Below are 22696 nucleotides of genomic sequence, written 5' to 3' on the forward strand. Positions count from 1 at the left end.
AGGATTGAAAGTGATCTCTGAGCTAAATTACCATAGCTCAATAATTTGACTAGAGTACGTTTCAGATAGAATACTAATGACAGCAAAACGGAAGTATTTGAACAATGATTGGCATAAAAATTTGCCGACTTTCAAAATCATTGATATTTAAGATGTAATATGCTTGGGAAAAATGACCTTGGAGTAGGTCTTACATCTTATACAAAGTAACAAAAGTTTTGACGGCATACTGGCCTAACTAGAAAGCCCTTACAGTACAAAGTTAGTTACATAGAAAAGTGCTACTTGGAGCATAGATAGGAAGACTATTCTTTCTACCCGGGAGAGAAAGGTAGAATATCTCCTACTGGGGATGATTATCCCTTGGGTGAACCCTCAGTTCAGCCAACTGACGCTCCATATCAAGTAAGTATCTTTCGTACACCCTTTGGCGTACTCGGAGCTCTATGACTTCAGCTCGAGTTTCAGCTAGCTCTTGCTGCAGGGTCTCATGGTCTACTCTAGATCTGTCACGAGCATCTTCCAGACGAATGGTGCGGTGGGTATGCATTCTCGTATTGGTGACAACTTCCATGATTTGATGGAGAGCTGTCCTGCCTTGAATCTCATTTCGGGCCACTCTGCGGACCAGGATTGGCAAGACTCTGTCTGCTGAGCCCCCTTCGCTCAGGTCATAAAAGCTTCGGTCTCCATTAAATGGCATGAGCTGATCTTGCCCTTGGCTCCATGTTTCCAAGCTTTCCACCCACGGAGGCGTCGGGCCTTGAAAAGCCGGACGAGGGTTAGTATTTGGGACAAGAGCCATCGGGGGTAGGTTCTCAACTTCAGGCTCTGAGTCAGAACCATCTGCAAATCCTTCAGCCTGGTGACCATCCATAGGGATTGGGTGATCATTTTCTGGCTCTGCTTCAAACCCTCCATCATTACCTTGGTTAGGGAAGTACAAGTTGGCGTGGGGATGGAATCCAGCCATGTTATCTACGCGAGAAAAGGGATATAAGAATCTAGCACATAAGTAGTTTATAGTAACACACAAAATACTCCTATAGTATTTTAGGTTTATGTTCTATTGTTCTCATTGTGGTATTGTGGGTAAGTTTTTAGACTTGTTGCAACCTCACAACCACACTTAGGCACATGCTAGTCAACCCTCGGATAATATAGTTGATCAGGCTATATCTTCCCAGTTTTGACTATATGTCTCTAAGTCTACTCGTGCTGCCCAACAATCGTATTACTTTTGTTCTATCCTAGTGACACTGATTTTAGTATGAATGCAGGCATGTATACTTAATTAAATATTTTATTATTTAAAAGTATAAACTCTTTATCATAGTATTTTAATCCCTATTGTATTTATAGTCTGTATATCTTTTATGGGTTGATATACTCAATTCACTATAAACAATGCTCTGATACCAATCTCTCACACCCCAAAACCAAGAACGGCGGAAACGTTCTGGGGCGGAGGACGTCATGTACAGTATCACAACAATGAATAGTAGTAAACAAGCAACAACATCATCCATTGCATTAATAATATAATTTTAATACAAGTATGTCTTGCCAAATTTAATAGACACCAAAATATAATTCAAAATGAAAGATGAGTCTTGAACGAGCTCCATCTTCTCAAAACCTGGCTCCGGTACCTGTCTACTAGTGACCTGAGAATACAAGTTAGTTTGAAAGCGAGTATCAGCTTTAAAGCTGGTGAGATCATAAGTATATTAGTGTCTGTATTTGTACGAAAGTATTTGTAAGATGTTTTGTAAGACGTTTTGAACTCTCCTAGAAAACACTATGTTTCCTACTAAAAGTAGCCTTCTACCAAGGCATCTAGTGTCTGTGTGTGTGTCTCTTGTAAGAGTATGTATTTTCCCAAATCTGACTATCATTAACCAAAAATATAGTTTTTACATTACAGTGCATTGTGTGAATGCTCACAAAGTGAATGTAATGGGAAAATGAAATAGTACTGTAGTGTTGTATTAAGTAACTACTGCTGTACTAACTACCTTAAACCAATTATTAATTAAAGTACCATGTGATCGGCCTGTACCCTGCTACCGACTCATAGAAAAACAACGATGTAAGACGTCGTAAGAAATGACGTTTGGCACCCGTAGACTTGCAAGTCCTACTGTAGCGAGCAGCAAGGTGTAGGATAGTCAATCCAGTATAGATCTATACACAAACTCATACGCTCTCCATTGAAGGAGATTTTGGATACAAAACGGTCATCACAGGTAGTGTCATGCCCCGTTACGTGGCTCACATAACTGAAGTAATGTAGATGTAATGTATGTGCTAGCTGTATTGTGTGTTCTCTCTCTGTCTAGCCTGTATTGTAATGTACTGTGTGTACTAGCTGTATTGTCTGTTCTCTCTCTCTCTCTAGCAAGTATTGTAATGTACTGTGTGTACTAGCTGTATTGTGTGTTCTCTCTCTATGTAGCAAGTATTGTAATGTATTGTGTGTACTAGCTGTATTGTATGTTCTCTCTCTATCTAGCAAGTATTGACTCATGTATGAACTGACTCGTTGTATGATTCATTGGTCTAGTAATAGTATATGTATCCAATTAGTTATAAAACAACTAATTAACCAAGTTTAGACATCCTAAGACAAGTAAAACACTTGATTTAAGTGTTATAAGTCCTAAGGATTGCATCTAAGGATTGTAGGACTTGGCTATTGAGTTTAGGGTTCAAGGGGACCCTCTATTGGAGTTTACGGTTTTGTGACCAACTCCTTTGGAGTTTACGGTCGTAAACCCATGAGTTTACGGCCGTAAACTCATGGCACTTCTACCATTTTGTGTTTTGAAGCTTTTCAAGGCATAAGGAAGCATCCTACTTGAAGTATAAGCCTTAGGAAGTGTTTGTGGCATAATTTCACTCCTAAATGGAGTTTACGGCCCATGGACCACTTCTCCATGTGCTTACGGCCGTAAACCCATATGGTTTATGGTCTTTTTGATGTTTTAAGTCCTAAGCACATCAAGGATGGGATCTAGACTAGTTTCCAAGGCTTGGTAAGGGACTAGGGCACACTTTGGCCCCTTTGTTAGGGTTTACGGTCCAAGAACATCTTGGACCGTAAACACCTTTGATCTAGTGTTTCCTTATGATTTCGAGATGTTTTAGAAGTGTAACAAGTCTTATAACAAGTCAAGGTAAGAGTACTTACTATGTAGAAGCTTGAAAAGGTGCTAGAAACCCAAGAACACTAGTGTGTGTTCTTGGTGTTCTTGGTGAAACTAAGAACACTTGAAGATCTACACAAATGGAATGATTTCATGGATGAAATCATGTAAGATCACTAGATTAGGGTAGATATCAACTAAACAAGGAATAAAACACTTACTTTCTTGAATATTTTTGAAGAACTTTGGATGATACTTGAGAGAGAATTGGTTCTAGACTTGGAAGTGTGAAAAGAAGTTAAAAATAAACTAAGTGTCACTTATATAGTCATTAGGGTATACGGCCCTAATACCATTTGGGCCGTAAACTCCAAACTCTTGGAGTTTTTGGAACTTTATTGATGCACAATAAACCCTAAGGCATCCTCTCTCCTGTTATCTCCTGAAGCACTAACTTTAAAACACTCAAACTTATTCCAAAAAGCTTGAAAGTTAGCAGAAACTGTTCTGACTTCTATTGAATTGAATGGTTGTACATAATAGAAATTTCGGGTTGTCACACAATCCACATAACACATATCACATTACCTATAATAGCTACACATTCAACATAAGCCATGCATACAACATATAAGGAAGCCATGGAAACCCTCCAGGGTCTTACACCTAGTGCCACTAGAACCCCCACGTGGTCTTAACTGCCTGCCATGGGAACCCCCACATGGTCTTCCTGCCTTGGGAACCCCCACAAGGTCTTCACTACCAAACAAGACACAATCCAAACTATACATGCAGACATACTAGGATGCCATGGAAACCCTCCAAGGTCTTATACAAAATGCCACGGGAACCCCCACATGGTCTAAAACTACTTCCACTTACTACTAGAAAAACAGGATTTTACGACACGCAATGTGTGTCGTAAAACGCTCAGACGACGCGCAAATGCGTGTCAAGGAAGGCCCTGTCATAACGAGAGACATCACGCTTTTGCGCGTCGTCTATAGACGACGCGCAGTTACGACACACATTTATGACGCTCATTTACGACACGCAATGCGTATCAAGGAAGGTCCTGTCATAAAGGAAGACGACACGCATTTGCGTGTCGTAACCTTATGATGCGCATTTAGGACACGCATTGCGTATCATTATAGCCCCTGTCATAAATGAAGATGACACACATTTGTGTGTCATAAACTTAGCAGCCAAATAATGATACACATTTACGACGTGCATTTATGATACACATTTACAACGTGCATTTACTTATAATACAGAAAAAAATATAATACCAAACATTCAATTTCATCTAAATGTCAAATAATAAAAACATTGTACACCACAAGTCAAAAGACAATGTTACCTAACATTTCACAAACAACAATTAATTATACAAACATAGATTCACAATTATAAAATAAATTAAAAAACTTTACCTTGAAATCACCACCATAAGAAGCACTAACAGCCATGACAAGACTTGGATGGAAAATCATTGCAGAAACTACTGCATCCCTGTAACCATCACATGTTCAAAAAATGTTATACTGGAAAAAAAATCTATATACATATTAAATAAAAAGATTTTATAAACAACAAAAAAACAACCTATGGGGCACTCATTTCCTCAAGTGATTGTGATTTTTCCTTATTAAGTTGCAATTCTAGTTCTTCATTTTCTGTCTTAAGCCTAGATATGAAACCTTCACTCACTTCCTTAACTTCATTTGTCTGCAACAATTAATTGTATTTGTAAATTATAACAAACATATTTATAACAACTAATAATTAATATTGTTACCTGTGGTTCATTATGATTATTAACACACTTGTCGGTGCATTTTTATCATTTGATAGGATAACACAAAACATGTTGTCATGCATTGGGCCAGGACTGAGACCGAAGTCAATGAGTCAAAAAAAAATTGCAATTTTTTTGTCCCACTCAAAAAGGCGGGACATGAAATCACTCTCAATCTCTCATATATATAAAAAGATGTGAACTCCCAAATCACATCCCTATCCCATCCTTTTCATCTAGACAAAAAAAAAATACAATTTGTGTCCCAGTGATATTTGTCTCAATCCCAGTACAACCTAAACGCAATGCAACCTGTTTTGTCATATTCTATCTTGAACCTAAGAAAATCATAAAATTAACATTTCTTGTAAAAATAAAAAATAAAAAATACCTTGCTGGCAAGAGGAACATGTCCTTCAGCAGTTGTTACAACCGACAAAGACAAAGTAGACATGTTAAGGACAACGGTTTTCGAAACTCCTGCAAAAAATATAATAAAGCAATAATTTAATTATCACCAAAAAATAATTTTTCCCTCTTTTAAATGTTTAATTATGAAATTCATTATAGTTTATACATACCACTCTTGTTATCTCAACCACCCACAATGAACCAACTCTCACCAACTGTCACGCCAACATGGCCAGCTCATGGACTTGGTATCTCTACCTGTTGACATGGCCTTGACCATTCCATCTTAAAAAAAATCCATAATATAATTATAAGCAAAGTTTAAATTTCACATAAGGATATTAAAACATGAAATATGATTATGTTATGGCATTAAGTCATTTATAGTGAAGATAGGGATTTGCATAGGGTAATTAACACACATAACAGTTAACAGTTGTCACATTGAAATGCAAGATATTAAACATCCATAACAACTTAGTTATTATAAAACAATGAATTGTTCTTAAAAATATTGAGTAATTAAATTAGTTATTGTTGTTCTTCAAAAAAACATACTACATATATTAAAGTAGTGAAAAACAATTAGAAATTGTTTTTTTTTCAAGAAACTACAAAACAATAAAAGTTATAAAATAGCAAACATAATTGTATTATTAATCTATTAAGTATTTACTTATCTAAAATTCTTATTATAACTTAAAAATTATATGTACATTTTGATGAAGGGCGGAACTGGAAATTGATTCCGCAAAAAATCAATTTGTGATTAATCTACCTTTCCTATGAAAGAAGTTGTAAGAATTCAAAGGAAGAAGAATATTTTCCATGGATTGTGCATGTCTCCAACCACCTGCAATTAGCTACAATTAATCGAAAAGCAATACGTAGAAAAGAAATTACTTTTACAAATCATACAATCAAAATCATGGATGTACAGAATCATAAGTACCCTTGTAGTGAAAGAAGGAATTCCTGTAAGTGGGACCTAAAGAAGCAGAACCACCTTCAGTCTCATGTACAGATGGAACAACTACACTAACAGAAGCATGCTCTTCATTTGAGATGTTGACTGCAAAAACAATTCAGGTAATCAGAACAACAAAACAAAATTGCATTTGAACAACTTTGATATGAAAACGAAAGAATGTCGTTGAAAAGGAACAAGGAAGATTCACCTGTTAAATTTAGAGGTTCCACTCCACCTTCTCCTGCCATTGATTATTTTGAATCCAACAAGCTTCCAGCATCAGCATTATTGGCCTCTTCTGATAAATCACAAGAAATAGGGGTTGTCTCCAATGGATTAGAGCACTTGAGACCACTTTGATTAACATCCACTGTTTGTTCACTTGGGCCCACATCAGAGCTTCCAACAGCAAGATCACCATGAGAATCTGAATCTTTTTTAACCAATGGTAATGGACTACTATCAACTTGAGTTTTTTTATCACCCACATGTGCTAAACTAGAAATCTTGACAGACGAGATTTGATTTGAATACTCTGTGTCAATGTTTGGAGTAGTTTTCCAGACAAACATGGTTCAACTTTCTTTTGGCTATTTGGAGCTCCAACTTCATCTATATCCATATCCTCCGCACACAATAACAGATTCATGAAAGACAGAAATGTACAGCAGCAAAATGTCGTGGTGGTGGTGCTGACGGCTAAACTGGCAGTGGTGCTGGCTGAGGATGGTGAGTTCCGACAGGTTGAATGTTGGGTATCTCTTGAGGTGGTTTCAGCATTCCTAGCATTATTTGTGCCTGAAGGTATAAAGAAAGAAGAGAGACAAACATCAGGAATTACATGGAACCCTAAACTTTGATTTGTTGAAGGAGAATTAGAAACCAGGAGTAGGTCTGAATCATAAGAACAAAAACACAAAAATTATAAGTAAAAGTAAACCCTAGATATTAGATGAGAACAAGACCTGAAAGAGAGCTTTAGTGAGTAAAGGGTTTTGAATCAAGATTTGTCTCACTTGATCCTGGTTCTGTTCAAATAAGAATCAAATTTAGTCTAAACTCCTCGCATTCATTTAACACCAGCAACGACATACATCGAACTTGTTGTAAATTTTGGGAAAAAACAGAGGAAACATCAATTTGAAAAGAAAGAAAAAGACAGAAAAAGAGGGGTTTGTGTTTTTACATTCATCTGGGACATGATATCATAGAGTTGATTCTTTGACATTCTGGCGATATTCACCGATAGACCATCACCAACGACCCGATTTCAAGTGAACTTATGTCAATGTTTGTATCTTGTAACAAAGATGGGATATCTTCAAGTGGAGATGTACAACATGCCGATACGGTGGGGATACTTTACTCATCCGGTACAACCGGACAAATCAAGGGTGTCGATCTAACCCATAGGAGTTTCATCGCCGTAACATCCACCGCACACAATAACAGATTCAAGAAAAACGAGATTGCTCCTCATGAACACCCCGTCTCATTGTTTCCCTTGCCTCTATTTTACGTTTTCGGATTCTTTATATAAAGACCGCCTAAGAAGTGATCGATGCCAAAAAAAATAGGGGGGGAACGAAAATCGCTAAAATCGCATGAGAGAATCCATGAATTTTAGGGAAAATACCACCGGTTGTTTGGGGTTTTTCTTAGTAGCGGGATTTTTTATAATTCTTTTGGGATTTCATTCTGTAATTTTTGGGAGTGCAATTCGATCATCCATGGTAGAAGGGTTTTTACAGAGAATGAAGATCTAGAGGAGAGGGTGAGGATGCGTATCACGGGTGGTTTAAAATAGTGATGGGGGTTTTGTTATCGGTGTAGTGCGACAGGAAAGAATGGTTGGAGAAGATGGTCGGAGACACTTGGCGGTGCGAGATCGGAGGTTGGGTGGTGGTGCCATGCTGCTATGAAGACGAAGGCCTAGGGCTTTTTCTTGCTAATTGGATGAGGGGGGGTTAATTTTTGGGATTCAATAGGCGGGTGAAATCCCGCCTTAAAAACGCGTCTTTCATTAAAATGTTATAAAGCGACACATTTAGACGACGCACATTTTATGAAAGGCGCCCTCCGCATTTCCTTTTTTTTTCTTTTCTGACACTAATTTTAGGGCACGCACAAATGTGTGTCCTCTATCCTTCAAATTTTGCAAAATTGACAATATTTTTAGGGCACGCACAAATACACGTCCTCTATCATCGAGTGTCATTGTTTGCGCGTTATTAAAGGGCTGTTTTCTAGTAGTGACAGGAACCCCCCGGGGTCTTTTATGAAAATGTCCTACTAACATAACGCATAATCAGTCAACAATCCACATATCATAAAATGGGTCAGCCTTGGTGCCTTAGACCCAATGGTATGGTGAGAAGACTCGCCTCTCGTGTGCTGAAATGTCAGGCTAAGGTCAGATATATCCCACGCACCACTTCTCCTCAACTACCTATAACCAACATGTGATCAACTTGTCATAATCCCATAACTACCCCTAAAGTCAACCCTGGTCAAAGGCAAGGTCAACAGTCCATGTAGACCTCAACTCGTCGAGTGCATCCAGCAACTCGTTGAGCTAGCTGTATGATTGGTTAACTCACCGAGTTAACTTTGTAACTTGTCGAGTTCCTCCTAAGTCCATTCCATTGAATCCCGCCTCAACTCACCAAGTTACCCTAGTGACTCGTCGAGCTCATCATATGTCCAAAAGACTAATGTCTAATCACACCAAAATCCTAATCCTTCACTACACTCATTCAGAAACCCAGAAACAGGCAAACCCTATCCTGAATCGTCGAGTCAGCTAAGGGACTCGACGAGTTCCTTCAGTCCTTTCCAAGTCTATCCCTTTCCAGTGGGATCTAAGCTCCAAACTTCAGATCCAAACTCCCCTTATGCAGATACCATGTAAAGTTGCAGGCTTTACGTGCATGCAAGGCCCTCCAAGGCTATAACATCAAAACTATGCTTCTTCCAAGGTTTTTGTGCATGGAAAGGGGCCAGGCTGCAATAAATGAGCAACTTTATGCCATTCGGGACCTTGAGAGGCCCAGATCTGGAACCATATCATTGTGATAAGTCCAGATCCAAGCTTGACTCCATTTTGCACCAAAAATGGCCATTTACTTCCAAGAAAAGGGATCTAATCAACTAGAGATCAAGGTGACGACTTTATACCTCAAAATGATGGCCAAGACAGAGTAGATGTTGGATCTACAGCTCCTCTCCTTTCTCCTTCCTCTTCAAGCTCTAGAATCCTTCACAAATGCCCTAAAATTACTCACAAAAGCTCTTTCTCTCACTCAAGAAGGTGCAAGGTCGATCTATGGTCTTCTCTGGATATTAGGGTGATAAGGGAGGATACAAGAGGCGCAATAATTTCTTTAAATAGGGTGCAAACCCTAAAAATTAGGGTTTCTCTCTACAGCTCCTACTCGTCGAGTCGGGGCCTTCCGACTCTGTCACACCCCCAGCCATCGGCGGAAACACCGGGTAGTGTAACGTCATTCTTCGTATCACAGTTATATAACATACATTGAACAGTACTAAGAAAATACATACCTTTATTGATAATTGAAAGTTACATAACTGTTTTTCTAGAACCTATTACATAATATCCGACTATGGAATACTTCTTAATGAACAGAAAGGTAATAGTAAAACTTCTTCTGTTCGAATACATACCCGCTTTTCAAGTTCCTGAAAACACATGCATTTTAAAATACGTCAACATAAATTTGGTGAGTCCACAGGTTTTGACTCCATAAAATAATACATTTTTCCACGTTCAAAAGTATAGTTTGAAAGTATCATTTTGACTCTCCAACATTTAGTAGGTATATTAGGTATAATAGTTTACTTATCAATTAAGTGTTATACCTAAACATTCCTTAAACTTAAGGTATAAGTAGGGGGAGACTTATACTTAACATTAATACTTGTATACGACAAAGTATAATGCTTCTAACAAATTGCTACCATGAGCCTGTAACCGCTGCTATGACATAATACCTCTGATAAAACCCACTCATGGTTTCCATGAGGAAAACCCACTCATGATTTACATGAGGACAACCCACTCATGATTTACATGAGGAAAACCCACTCATGATTTCCATGAGGAACACCGCACGCTTCATCGACGCCGGAACAATAACAAGTAAAAGGATAGTTCGTTACTTGCTTATGGTTGACTGTAGCTAACAGTCACAAGTGGGGTGGTCAACCCGTATACTAATTATACACGACTTCCTCGCTCACACGGAATTAACGGTTACAGTTCAGAGGATTTCCGCTAAGATCCCCAATCTTAGTTGATGAATACAATTACTCATGTAGAATTCGTCGGCTTCCTATAGCTCTAACAACAAAAGCATCTTCATGTCTAAAACCCTAAGTTACTAGACTATGCTTTTAAACATTACTCCTAACTTCATAACATTTAGGCAGTATAACAGCTATATCTTGAAGTAAAACCAGGTTTTATCTTGACCTAAAACCAATAATAACAACATATAACGTTCCTAGTTTTATCTTGACATAAAACTATCAATAACAATACTAAGTTTTATCTTAACATAAAACTAACAATAACAACATATAACATATTCAGTTTTATCTTGACATAAAACCAATAATAGCAACATACTTTATAACTTAACATATAGAACTTCCGAATATAACTTCGGAACTATATCGCACACAACATATATATAGAATCCTAAGTATAACTCAAGATCTACATTAGTAAAATAACATGCCGACAGGTTGATAATAGTTGTATATATTCAAAATATTATATTTAGAACAACTATACCTGGCTAATATAACTATATACTATCATATAGACATAATAATAATGTATATATAATATTTAACATGCGTTTTCCCCCGAAATATTAGAAAGTGGGGCCGTGAAACTCACCCTAGTAGCGTGATTTTATGTAATCTAAGCAGAAACGGTCAACGTACAAGGTCGTCGGGGCCCGGGATGCAAAATGGCTTCAACAAAGGAGAGAGGAGAAATAAGTTTAAGTGTAAGAATGGCTGAAGTCCGACCTGCTATTTATAGTAGGGATTTTGGACCCCCACGTCATGGGTTTTATAAGGCCCACGTCATGACTTAAGATCTTATCCCCATAGACTTGCCATTTGCGTCCCTAGCTTCGCAAGGTGGCCATGTGACTCATCACGTCGTGGGATATCCTTGCTCACGTCGTGAGTTTGGATCTTATCCCCTCGTAGCCTCATCACACACCTTCTAGATTACGAGATGTGGATAGATGACCCCTCACGTCGTGAGTTCTGTGCTCACGTCGTGAGCTCAGTCAGATTAGGGTTTCTGACAGTTGAATCTTCGGACGGTCGTAACTTTCACATACGAACTCCGTTTTTGCGTTCTCTATATGCACGTATAGGTATTTACAAGTACTACAACTCTCTTTTAGACTCCAATAGCTAATTCTAAGTGTATTTTAAATTCCTCTTATTATAGAGATTTATAGTGTTCGCTTTATCATAACTTCTTCATGCGAAGTCAGATTCAGACATTCTCTATATTTTTGGAATCATATGGACGTATACTTTGAGTTGTATCATAAAGAAAGTTCATATTTGTATTAGAATTTATCATGAACTACATAGCACTCTTACACATTACTAGTTTAACAAAATCACATTACATGATTGGCATAATCACATGTGATTGTCTATTGACCTATTTTGACTAGTGTTACATTCTCCCCCCCCCCTCCGTTAGAATAATTTCGTCCCGAAATTTATCTTATGGATGGAGTTTTGTCAAACTATTGGGGGTATTTTTCTTTCATTTAATCTTCACGTTCCCAAGTAAATTCAGGTCCTCGTAAAGAGTTCCATCGAACTTTCACTATGGGAATACGACTTTGCTTTAATTGTTTGACTTCTCGATCCATGATCTCAACAGGTTCTTCTACAAAGTTGAGTTTCGTATTGACTTGTATCTCTTCGAGAGGTATAACAAGAGTGTCATTGGAAAGACATCTTTTGAGATTTGATATGTCAAAAACATCGTGCACATTACTTAGCTCTTGAGGCAACTTAAGTTGGTATGCGACAGAACCAATTCTTGCTAGAATTTCAAAAGGTCCTATATACCGTGGGTTTAGTTTGCCTCGTTTTCCGAATCGAATTACGCCTTTCCAAGGAGAGAATTTCAACATTACTTTATCTCCAACTTGGAATTCTAAAGGCTTAAGTCTTACGTCAGCATAGCTCTTTTGACGATCACGCGTAGCCTTTAATCGATCCTTAATTTGCACGATCTTTTTAGTTGTCTCGTGGATTATTTATGGTCCAGTACGTAAGGCATCGCCTGTACGTTCTCTGGTCATCTGTGTATCTCCAACTTCTGCCCAACATAATGGGGAACGACATTTTCGTCCATAAAGAGCCTCAAACGGTGCAGCCTTGATGCTGGTGTGATGACTATTGTTGTAGGAAAACTCAATTAACGGTAAATGTGTATCCTACACATTTCCAAAGTCTATTACACAGGCTCGGAGCATATCTTCTAAAGTCTGAATGGTTCTCTCACTCTGACCATCAGTCTGTGGATCGTAAGTTGTACTCATATCTAGACGTGTTCCTAAGGATTTTTGTAGAGATTGCCAAAATCGTGAAGTGAATCTACTATCTCGGTCAGAAATAATAGACTTTGGAACTCCATGCAATCTGACAATTTCCTTAAGATAAACTCTAGTTAGCTTCTCCATCTTGTCGTTCTCCTTAATTGGTAAGATATGGGAGGACTTAGTTAACCTATCGACTATCACCCAAATAGTGTCGAACCCACTAGGAGTTTTAGGTAACTTAGTGATGAAGTCCATTGATATATGCTCCCATTTCCATTAAGGTATTTCCGGTTGTTGAAGTAAACCTGAAGGCTTTTGATGTTCTGCCTTTACTCTAGAACAAGTCAAACATTTGCTCACATAAGTAGCAATTTCTGCCTTCATGTTTGGCCACCAATAATGTACCTTTAAATCTAAGTACATTTTGTCAGAGCCTGGATGTACGGAATATTTGGACTTGTGGGCTTCTTCTAAGACCAAGTCCATGACTCCACCGAACTTAGGTGTCCAAATTCGGTTCATAAAGTGTCGCGTTCTGTCATCTCTTTGTATAAGTTGCTTTTCCATTCCTCACAAAGCTTCGTTCTTGATGTTTTCTTCTTTTAGAGCCTCAAGTTGAGCTTCTCTTATTTGTGCGGTAAAGTTAGAATGGATAGTTATAGTTAATGCTCGTACCCGTCGGGTTTTAATATATTCTTTCCGGCTCAAGGCATCTGCTACCACGTTTGCCTTTCCGGGATGATAACGAATCTCACATTCGTAATCATTCAACAATTCGACCCATCTTAGTTGTCTCATATTAAGATCTTTTTGGTTGAAGATGTGCTGGAGACTCTTGTGGTCGGTAAAAATAGTACACTTAGTACCGTATAAGTAATGTCTACAAATTTTTAGTGTAAAAATTACAGCTCCCAATTCAAGATCATGGGTAGTGTAATTATTCTCATGCACCTAACGTTGTCGTGATGCATAGGCGATAACTTTTCCTCTTTGCATCAACACACATCCCAATCCTTGATTTGATGCGTCGCAGTATACAACGAAATCTTCTGTTCCATCTGGAAGGGATAGGACTGGTGCACTGCACAACATTTGCTTCAGTTTCTGAAAAGCAGCTTCTTGTTTGTCTTCCCAGTTGAACTTCGTATCCTTCTGGGTCAGTGTTGTAAGCGGCTTGGCTATTTTGGAGAAATTCTCTATGAATCTACGGTAATAGCCAGCAAGTCCTAGGAATTGACGCACCTCTGTTGGCGTCTTTGGTGCTTCCCAATTCCTGATTGCTTCAACTTTGGATGGGTCAACATGAATTCCTTCATTGCTAACTACATGACCTAAAAATTGTACTTCTCTAATCCAAAACTCACATTTGGAGAATTTAGCGTACAACTTTTCTTTTCTTAGTAGTTCCAAGATTATTTGCAGGTGTTGACCATGTTCTTCCTTGGTTCGTGAATATATAAATATATCATCGATAAATGCAATCATGAATTTATCCAGGTATGGTTTGCAAACACGATTCATGAGATCCATAAACACTGCTGGGGCATTGGTCAATCCAAAAGACAAAACTAAGAACTCATAATGACCATAACGAGTTCTTAATGCTGTCTTTGGAATGTCGTCTTCTTGTACTCTGAGTTGATGGTATCCTGATCTGAGATCTATCTTTGAGTAGTAGCTGGATCCTTGCAGTTGATCGAATAGATCATCAATTCTCGGAAGCGGATAACGATTCTTGATCGTTAGCTTGTTCAGCTCCCGATAATCAATACACATTTGAAAGGATCCGTCCTTCTTCTTGACAAACAAGATTGGTGCTCCCCAAGGTGAAAAACTTGGTCGAATAAAGCCTTTGTCAAGAAGCTCTTGTAGTTGGCTAGACAATTCTTGCATTTCAGATGGACCCAACCGATAAGGAGATTTCGCTACTGGTGCTGCTCCTGGAATTAAGTCGATTTGAAACTCGACTTTTCGGACGGGAGGTATTCCAGGTAGATCTTCAGGAAACACGTCAGGGAAATCACATACTTGAGGTATGTCCTTGATTTCTTTTGTCTTTCTCTTCCTATCTACAATATGGGATAAGAATGCGCTACATTTATTATGTAGATATTTCTGGGTCTTAGTACAAGAGATGACTTTGAGGTTCTTCCCAGATTTATCACCATAGATAATCAGGGCTTCGCCGTTTGGTAAGGGTAGTCGTATGGCTTTCTCATGACATAGAATTTCGGCGCGGTGTGAAGATAACTAATCCATGCCAATTATGACATCAAAACTACCGTTAGGCATTGGTATGAGGTTGACGTGAAAAAGGTAGTTATTAAGAGGTAACAGACAGTTTTCTAGGATTTCATGTGTTTTCTCAGTTTGACCGTTAGCGATTTCTACTTCATAGATTTCTTTTAATCTGCTAGACTTATGACTTAACAATTTTCTAAACGTCGGAGTTATAAAACTTCGATCTGCTCCAGAGTCGAAGAGTATATTAGCATATAAATTATCTATAAGAAACGTACCAGATACGATCGAAGGGTCCTGGATAGCTTCTCTGCTTCCTATCACGAACGCCCTGCCACGCCCTATGCCTCCTTGACTCCTTAACTTTGGACATTATTTCTTGATATGTCCAACCTCTCCACACTCATAACACTTTCTTCCTTCACCATGGCCTGCTCCAGTATTTGTTCCCTGATTCACTGTTGCAGGGGTTGTGCTCCTGCAGTGACTAGCAGTATGTCCCTTCTTCTTGCACTTCGTGCAGACAAAACAGTCACCTAGATGATGACGGTTGCACTCATTGCACCATGAAGATTTTGATTGCGTAGGTACTGCTATCGTGGCTGCATAATTGGTTGCCACTTCTTGTCTTTTCTCAGATGATTATTTGGGATTCTTCCTATTAAACTTACGCTTGTTTGTTCCAGATTTGGGAGACTCAGCCTTTGAGACCACCTCTGTTCCTTGGATCTCTGTGAGGGTTAGCTGATGAGCTATTCTCTTGGTGCTGTCATAGGTCGTAGGCTTTGATGCGATCACCAGGCCTTTGATTTGCGATGCTAAACCCCAGATATATCGCTCAATCTTCTTATATTCAGGGGTTACAAGTGCTGCACACATTACTGCAAGATCATTAAATCTAGCAGTATAAGCTTTTATCTCTGAACCCTTCATGATTAGGGTCCACAGTTCTTGTTCCAGTTTATGTATCTCCTCCCTAGGACAATACTCCTCCACTAGCATCATTTTTAGCTCCTCCCATTTCATGGAATTTGCAGTATCAATTCCCATTGTATTCACATGGTTGTTCCACCATGTGAGTGCTGCATCAGCGAAAGTACATGATGCAAATCGTACTTTAAATCATCTGGACAGAAGCTTATTTGAAAGAAGGACTCTGTCTTTTCTATCCACCTCGTCAAATTAACTACCCCTTCATTTCCATGAAAGCTTTTTGGCCTGCAATTCATAAAATCTTTGTAGGTACACGTTCTAGCGGTCCCTACATGGCCTTCATTTCTAACTCCATCTCTTGTGACATTAGATAGAGCTGCATCAATTCTTTGAGCTATGATTTCTTCCAGTTGTGCTGTACCTATTGGGGGGTTTGGTTCTGGTGGTTGTTGTGGTGCTGATGGTCGGTTAGGGTTTAGCCGATTACTCCTTCTAGGCATTTTGTTTTAGTTCCTAAAATAATAAGAATTTTATAAGTTTTGTTAATTATTTAATACACGAGTACTAAATACTTCAATTATTCTTCAAAGTGTAAAACATAATGGACAACACAATGATTACTGTAATATATGCTTCATATTATTACCAGCGGTTACATCAGTTTATTTAGGTTTATATGAGAAAAGTTTCTATAAACATTGTAAAATTTGCAAGGTTTTCTACATCCTTGCTATAAACTTTCCTCTTTTCGCCTTAACTAGTCTGATTTCTCTATTTACACAACCACTAGTTTTAGCTTATTTACCAGAAACCTAAATGATGACCTAGCATGTCAGTGACATTAACCACTTGCTCCTCAAGTGCTTGAGTTCTCTGCTCAAGACTTCCCGTGCGTTCTTCATTTCTTGAGGTGTTATTGTAGAGTTCTAACTCTGCAATCCTTGCATCGTGAGTAATCATGTCGTTATAGGCGAAATTTATACGATGATGGACATCCATCACCGATTCCTGATCTCGCGTCCTTTGTTCTTCTAGCCTTCGTACACTTCCAAAGAGATGAGTAGCCCTTCCTTCTACAGTTTCCATCTTATCTTCAATTTTCACACTTTTCTCAAGCAATTGAGATAAAGTGTTATCTTCAGAAGAATGTAGGTGATGTGGTCGAGATGATTGACCAGTCTCATACATCTTAGCAGCTCTTTCTTCCGCCACCCACCTATCAACGGTTTGTGCGATCCGTGCAGGTTCATCTTGAACTCTATGACTTCCTGAAGATGTCGCCTTCTGACTCTTCTTAATCTTTTGCCATATCGGTATGGATTTACGTGCCGTGCGTTTCATTTTTACTCCTCCTGGAACTTTACGGTAAAGAATATTCAATGGTGGTAAAGATGATGCCACCGACTCTGTCTCCTCCATGGATTCGCTTTCTTCCATTGGTTCACTCTCTTCCCATTCGTTGGAGGGTAAAGGTGCTCCATCGTCAGAAGGTATTGGATGAAAGGTGGTTGGATTTATAGGGTAGTAAGGATCTCCTACCATCATGGGGAATGAAACTTCCTCTTCTTCATCCGTATCCTCGATGATTATCCATTCTCGTGAATATGCTATGTCGAATTCTGATACGTTTTGGATCACCAAGAGTTTTAGTCTATCAAATATTACTCCCAAATTAACGGTTACAGTTCAGAGGATTTCCGCTAAGATCCCCAATCTTACTTGATGAATACAATTACTCATGTAGACTTCGACAGCTTCATATAGCTCTAACAACAAAAGCATCTTCATGTCTAAAACCCTAAGTTACTAGACTAAGCTTTTAAACATTACTCCTAACTTCATAACATTTAGGCAGTATAACAGCTATATCTTGAAGAAAAACCATGTTTTATCTTGGCCTAAAACCAATAATAACAACATATAACGTTCCTAGGTTTATCTTGACATAAAACTATCAATAACAATACTAAGTTTTATCTTAACATAAAACTAACAATAACAACATATAACATATTCAGTTTTATCTTGACATAAAACCAATAATAGCAACATACTTTATAACTTAACATATAGAACTTCCGAATATAACTTCAGAACTATATCGCACACAACATATATATAGAATCCTAAGTATAACTCAAGATCTACATTAGTAAAATAACATGCCGACAGGTTGATAATAGTTGTATATATTCAAAATATTATATTTAGAACAACTATACCTGGCTAATATAACTATATACTATCATATAGACATAATAATAATGTATATATAATATTTAGAATGTGTTTTCCCCCGAAATATTAGAAAGTGGGGCCGTGAAACTCACCCTAGTAGCGTGATTTTATGTAATCTAAGCAGAAACGGTCAGCGTACAAGGTCGTCGGGGCTCAGGATGCAAAATGGCTTCAGCAAAGGAGAGAGGAGAAAGAAGTTTAAGTGTAAGAATGGCTGAAGTCGGACCTGCTATTTATAGTAGGGATTTTGGACCCCCACGTCGTGGGTTTTATAAGGCCCACGTCGTGACTTAAGATCTTATCCCCGTAGACTTGCCATTTGCGTCCCTAGCTGCGGAAGGTGTCCATGTGACTCATCACGTCGTGGGATATCCTTGCTCACGACTTGAGTTCTGGATCTTATCCCCTCGCAGCCTCGTCAAACACCTTCTAGATTCTGAGATGTGGATAGATGACCCCTCACGTCGTGAGTTCCGTGCTCACGTCGTGAGCTCAGTCAGATTAGGGTTTCTGACAGTTGAATCTTCGGAAGGTCGTAACTTTCACATACGAACTCTGTTTTTGACGTTCTCTATATGCACGCATAGGTATTTACAAGTACTACAACTCTCTTTTAGACTCCAATAGCTAATTCTAAGTCTATTTTAAATTCCTCTTATTATAGAGATTTATAGTGTGCGGTTTATCATAACTTCTTCATGCGAAGTCAGATTCAGACATTCTCTATATTTTTGGAATCGTATGGATGTATACTTTGAGTTGTATCATAAAGTGTGACAACCGTCAAAATTCGAGTCGGTTCTAGATTTGAATAAACTTAGTTGCACATATACGCACTATTGCTGTCACAGAAAATCTCCATTGGCTCCTTTATAGCTGGTACAATTCCAAGGTCTCCGATGAAGTTCTTTAGGCATATAGCCTCCTTTGCTGCCTCGCTTGCTGCTATATACTCTGATTCACAAGTGGAATCAGCCACTGTCTCCTGCTTGGAACTTTTCCAAGTAATTGCCCCTCCGTTTAGAGTAAAGACCCAGCCCGACTGAGAGCAGAAATTATACCTGTCAGTCTGAAAGCTAGCATCACTGTACCCTACAACTCTCAAGTCCTCACTGCCACCGAGGGTAAGGACCCAGTCCTTAGTCCTCCGTAGGTACTTGAGGATATTCTTTACCGCAGTCCAGTGTGCCTTGCCAGGGTTCCCCTGATACCTGCTAACCATGCTCAAAGCAAAGGCTACATCAGGTCGAGTACACGTCATAGCATACATGATCGATCCTACAGCTGAAGCATAAGGTATTCGACTCATTTATGCTATCTCAGCCTCAGTACTAGGGCCTTGTGTCTTACTCAATCTGGCGTTACTCTGGATGGGTAACTCTCCTTTCTTGGAGTTATGCATGTTGAACCTTTTCAACACTTTGTCCACATAGGTGCTTTGACTAAGTCCAATTAGTCTTTTACTCCTGTTTCTCAAAATCCTTATCCCTAGGATATAGGCAGCTTCTCCAAGGTCCTTCATAGCGAAACACTTCCCAAGCCAGGACTTTACTTCCTGCAGGGTTGGGATGTCATTTCCTATGAGTAGTATGTCATCCACATACAGTACCAAAAAGCTGACTATACTCCCACTAGCCTTGATATAGACACAAGATTCATCTTCACTCCTTGAAAAGCCAAATTCTTTGATTTTATCATCAAAGCAAAGATTCCATCTGCGAGGTGCCTGTTTTAATCCATAAATGGATTTCTCGAGCTTACACACTCTACTGGGGTACTCTGTACTGACAAAACCTTCTGGCTGAACCATGTAAACATCTTCAGCCAACTTTCCATTAAGGAAAGCGGTTTTGACATCCATTTGCCATATTTCATAATCATGAAATGCAGCAATGGCTAACAGAACCCTAATAGAGTTAATCTTGGCCACTGGTGAAAAGGTCTCATCATAATCAACTCCCGGAGTTTGAGAATAACCCTTTGCAACCAGTCGTGCCTTATAAGTGTGTACATTACCATCCATGTCGGTCTTCTTCCTGAAGATCCATTTGCACCCAACTATCTTACGATCAGGTACATTGTCAACCAAGTTCCAAACTTGATTGTCATACATGGACTGTATCTCGCTATCCATAGCCTCTTTCCATTTAGCAGCCTCAGGGCCTGCCATGGCTTCCGTGTAGCTGTTAGGCTCATCCAGATTTACCAGTGTGTTATCACTGATAAGTGTCTAACCTTCTGTAGTAATATAAAAACCATAATAATGCTCAGGTGCATTCCTAACTCTGGTGGAACGCCTCAGAGGTATAGATTCTTCAGTCGGCTCAACAGGAGTTTTCTCCTCAGGTTGAGGGCTAGGGTTTGAGGTTCCTTCACCACTTGACTCTTGAATTTCCTCAAGGTCAATTTGCCTCCCACTGTCTCCTTGGCTCATGAATTCTCTCTCTCGAAAGAATCCTCTTCTTGCTACAAAGACCACATTATCATTGGGCCTGTAGAAGATGTAACCAAAGGATTTCTGTGGGTAGCCGATGAAAATATACCTTTCGCTTCGGGGTTCGAGCTTATCGTGAGTCTTGCGTCTCACGAAAGCCTCGCAACCCCAAATCTTGATGTGGTCTGGATTGGGAACTTTTCCAGTCCACACCTCCCTCGTGAGGTGTTTTGGCAACCTTCTTTGTAGGGACTAGATTAAGGATATGGGCGGAAGTCTCTAAGGCTGTGACAACCGTCAAAATTCGAGTCGGTTCTAGATTTGAATAAACTTAGTTGCACATATACGCACGACACATACTAGACTTAGTGACTAGAAGCTCAGTTATAACCTACTAGAAACTTGGAAGCAACTAGAAACAATGGATAATGTACTTAGATTTCACATTGATATGTGAATTCTACAACTACTTAACTGTAGAGGCTATCCATATTCGGGTCACTCTTTGACTCGAACACCTTTTCATGAATCATATACACACATCATGCACTTGACCTAGAAGTAGAAATTAGGTCAAAGTCTCATAGAAACTTAAGTCAAAGTTGAAGACTAGGACTAGTATACTTGATTCCTCAATTTCGCTTGAATCTCGGAATCACTACATAGAATGCCAATAAACCGATAAAAATAAATTACAAACATTATTTATAACTATAAAAGAGTTATAATACCATAAGATAATTTAAAGTCTCAAATATTCTATTTATTTTGATATCCAAATTTTTACAAACTCTCAAAAACCCTAAAAACCCTAAAACTTAAATTTTATAAAGTTTAACATCAAGAATTCTATAAAAATAGTTATGAAACTTATAATATTATCTTAAAACAATTAAATTCAGGGAAATATAATCAAGGAAAATAAAAATTTAAGTCATTAACATTCATCCTTAATTTATAAGTCAAAAATCAAGGTTTCATGAATAAAAACTTGATTTTAGTGCACATTTTATATAAAATTTAGATATTTTATAAAATAACTTAAATTTTATAAAACAAAATGAATGAGAAAGGGTTATTATACTCAAAATTTCGGACCCCTCTCTTCCCATATCTCTCTCTCACACTCTCATTCTCCAACACACACACATCTCTCTTCTTTCTCTCTCTAGAAAACTCTCTCTACCTTCTCTCTAATTTTTTTTCTCCAAACACCACAACCACAGCCTCTTAACCACGAAATTATGGAGATTCATAAGGGTTTTCAAGCCACAAATAAATTTAAGGTAAAGAACATACATCTCTTGAAGATCCACAACAATGATTTAAGCCATGCATGTGCATTTTACTTCAAAAACCGACTTCTACTTCTTCATCTTCTTCAAACTTGTTTTCTTTTTGTTAAAATGGTTTTTAGAACATCATGGATGTGTTTTAAGACCATGCATGTATGATAAACAAGGTTGCATGTTCATGATCTTAGTGCAAAAATCGATTTTAAGGATTAAAACATCAAACTCAAGTTAAGAGTTTTTGAGAAACAAAATTTTGTTCATAAATGAATGTATACATTTTGATAAGTTTTAATCTTTTGATCTCTGGAAACATGACTAGAATATAAGTTTATCATGATATCTTTTAAAATATTTCAAAAGATTTACTCAAAGAAATGATGAAAACTCATTTTTCTAACCAATCACCATGCATGCAATCTGCCAGATTTCTTTACCTGACTTTAAACTGTCATATCTCACTCATTTCTTAACCAAAATTCGGGATTCTTTTTCTGAAATATAATATTTTGAGTTAGCTTTCAAACCCATCTGACCTCACTGGAAAATTCAAATATTTCGATTTTTAGCAATTTTTATAAAACTGTTGCTCAATCAGCACCTTTTTGTGAAT

This window comes from Lactuca virosa, chromosome 1 (assembly GCF_052849685.1).
Source record: "Lactuca virosa cultivar CGN04683 chromosome 1, Lactuca_virosa_CGN04683_v6, whole genome shotgun sequence".
NCBI lineage: Eukaryota > Viridiplantae > Streptophyta > Magnoliopsida > Asterales > Asteraceae > Lactuca > Lactuca virosa.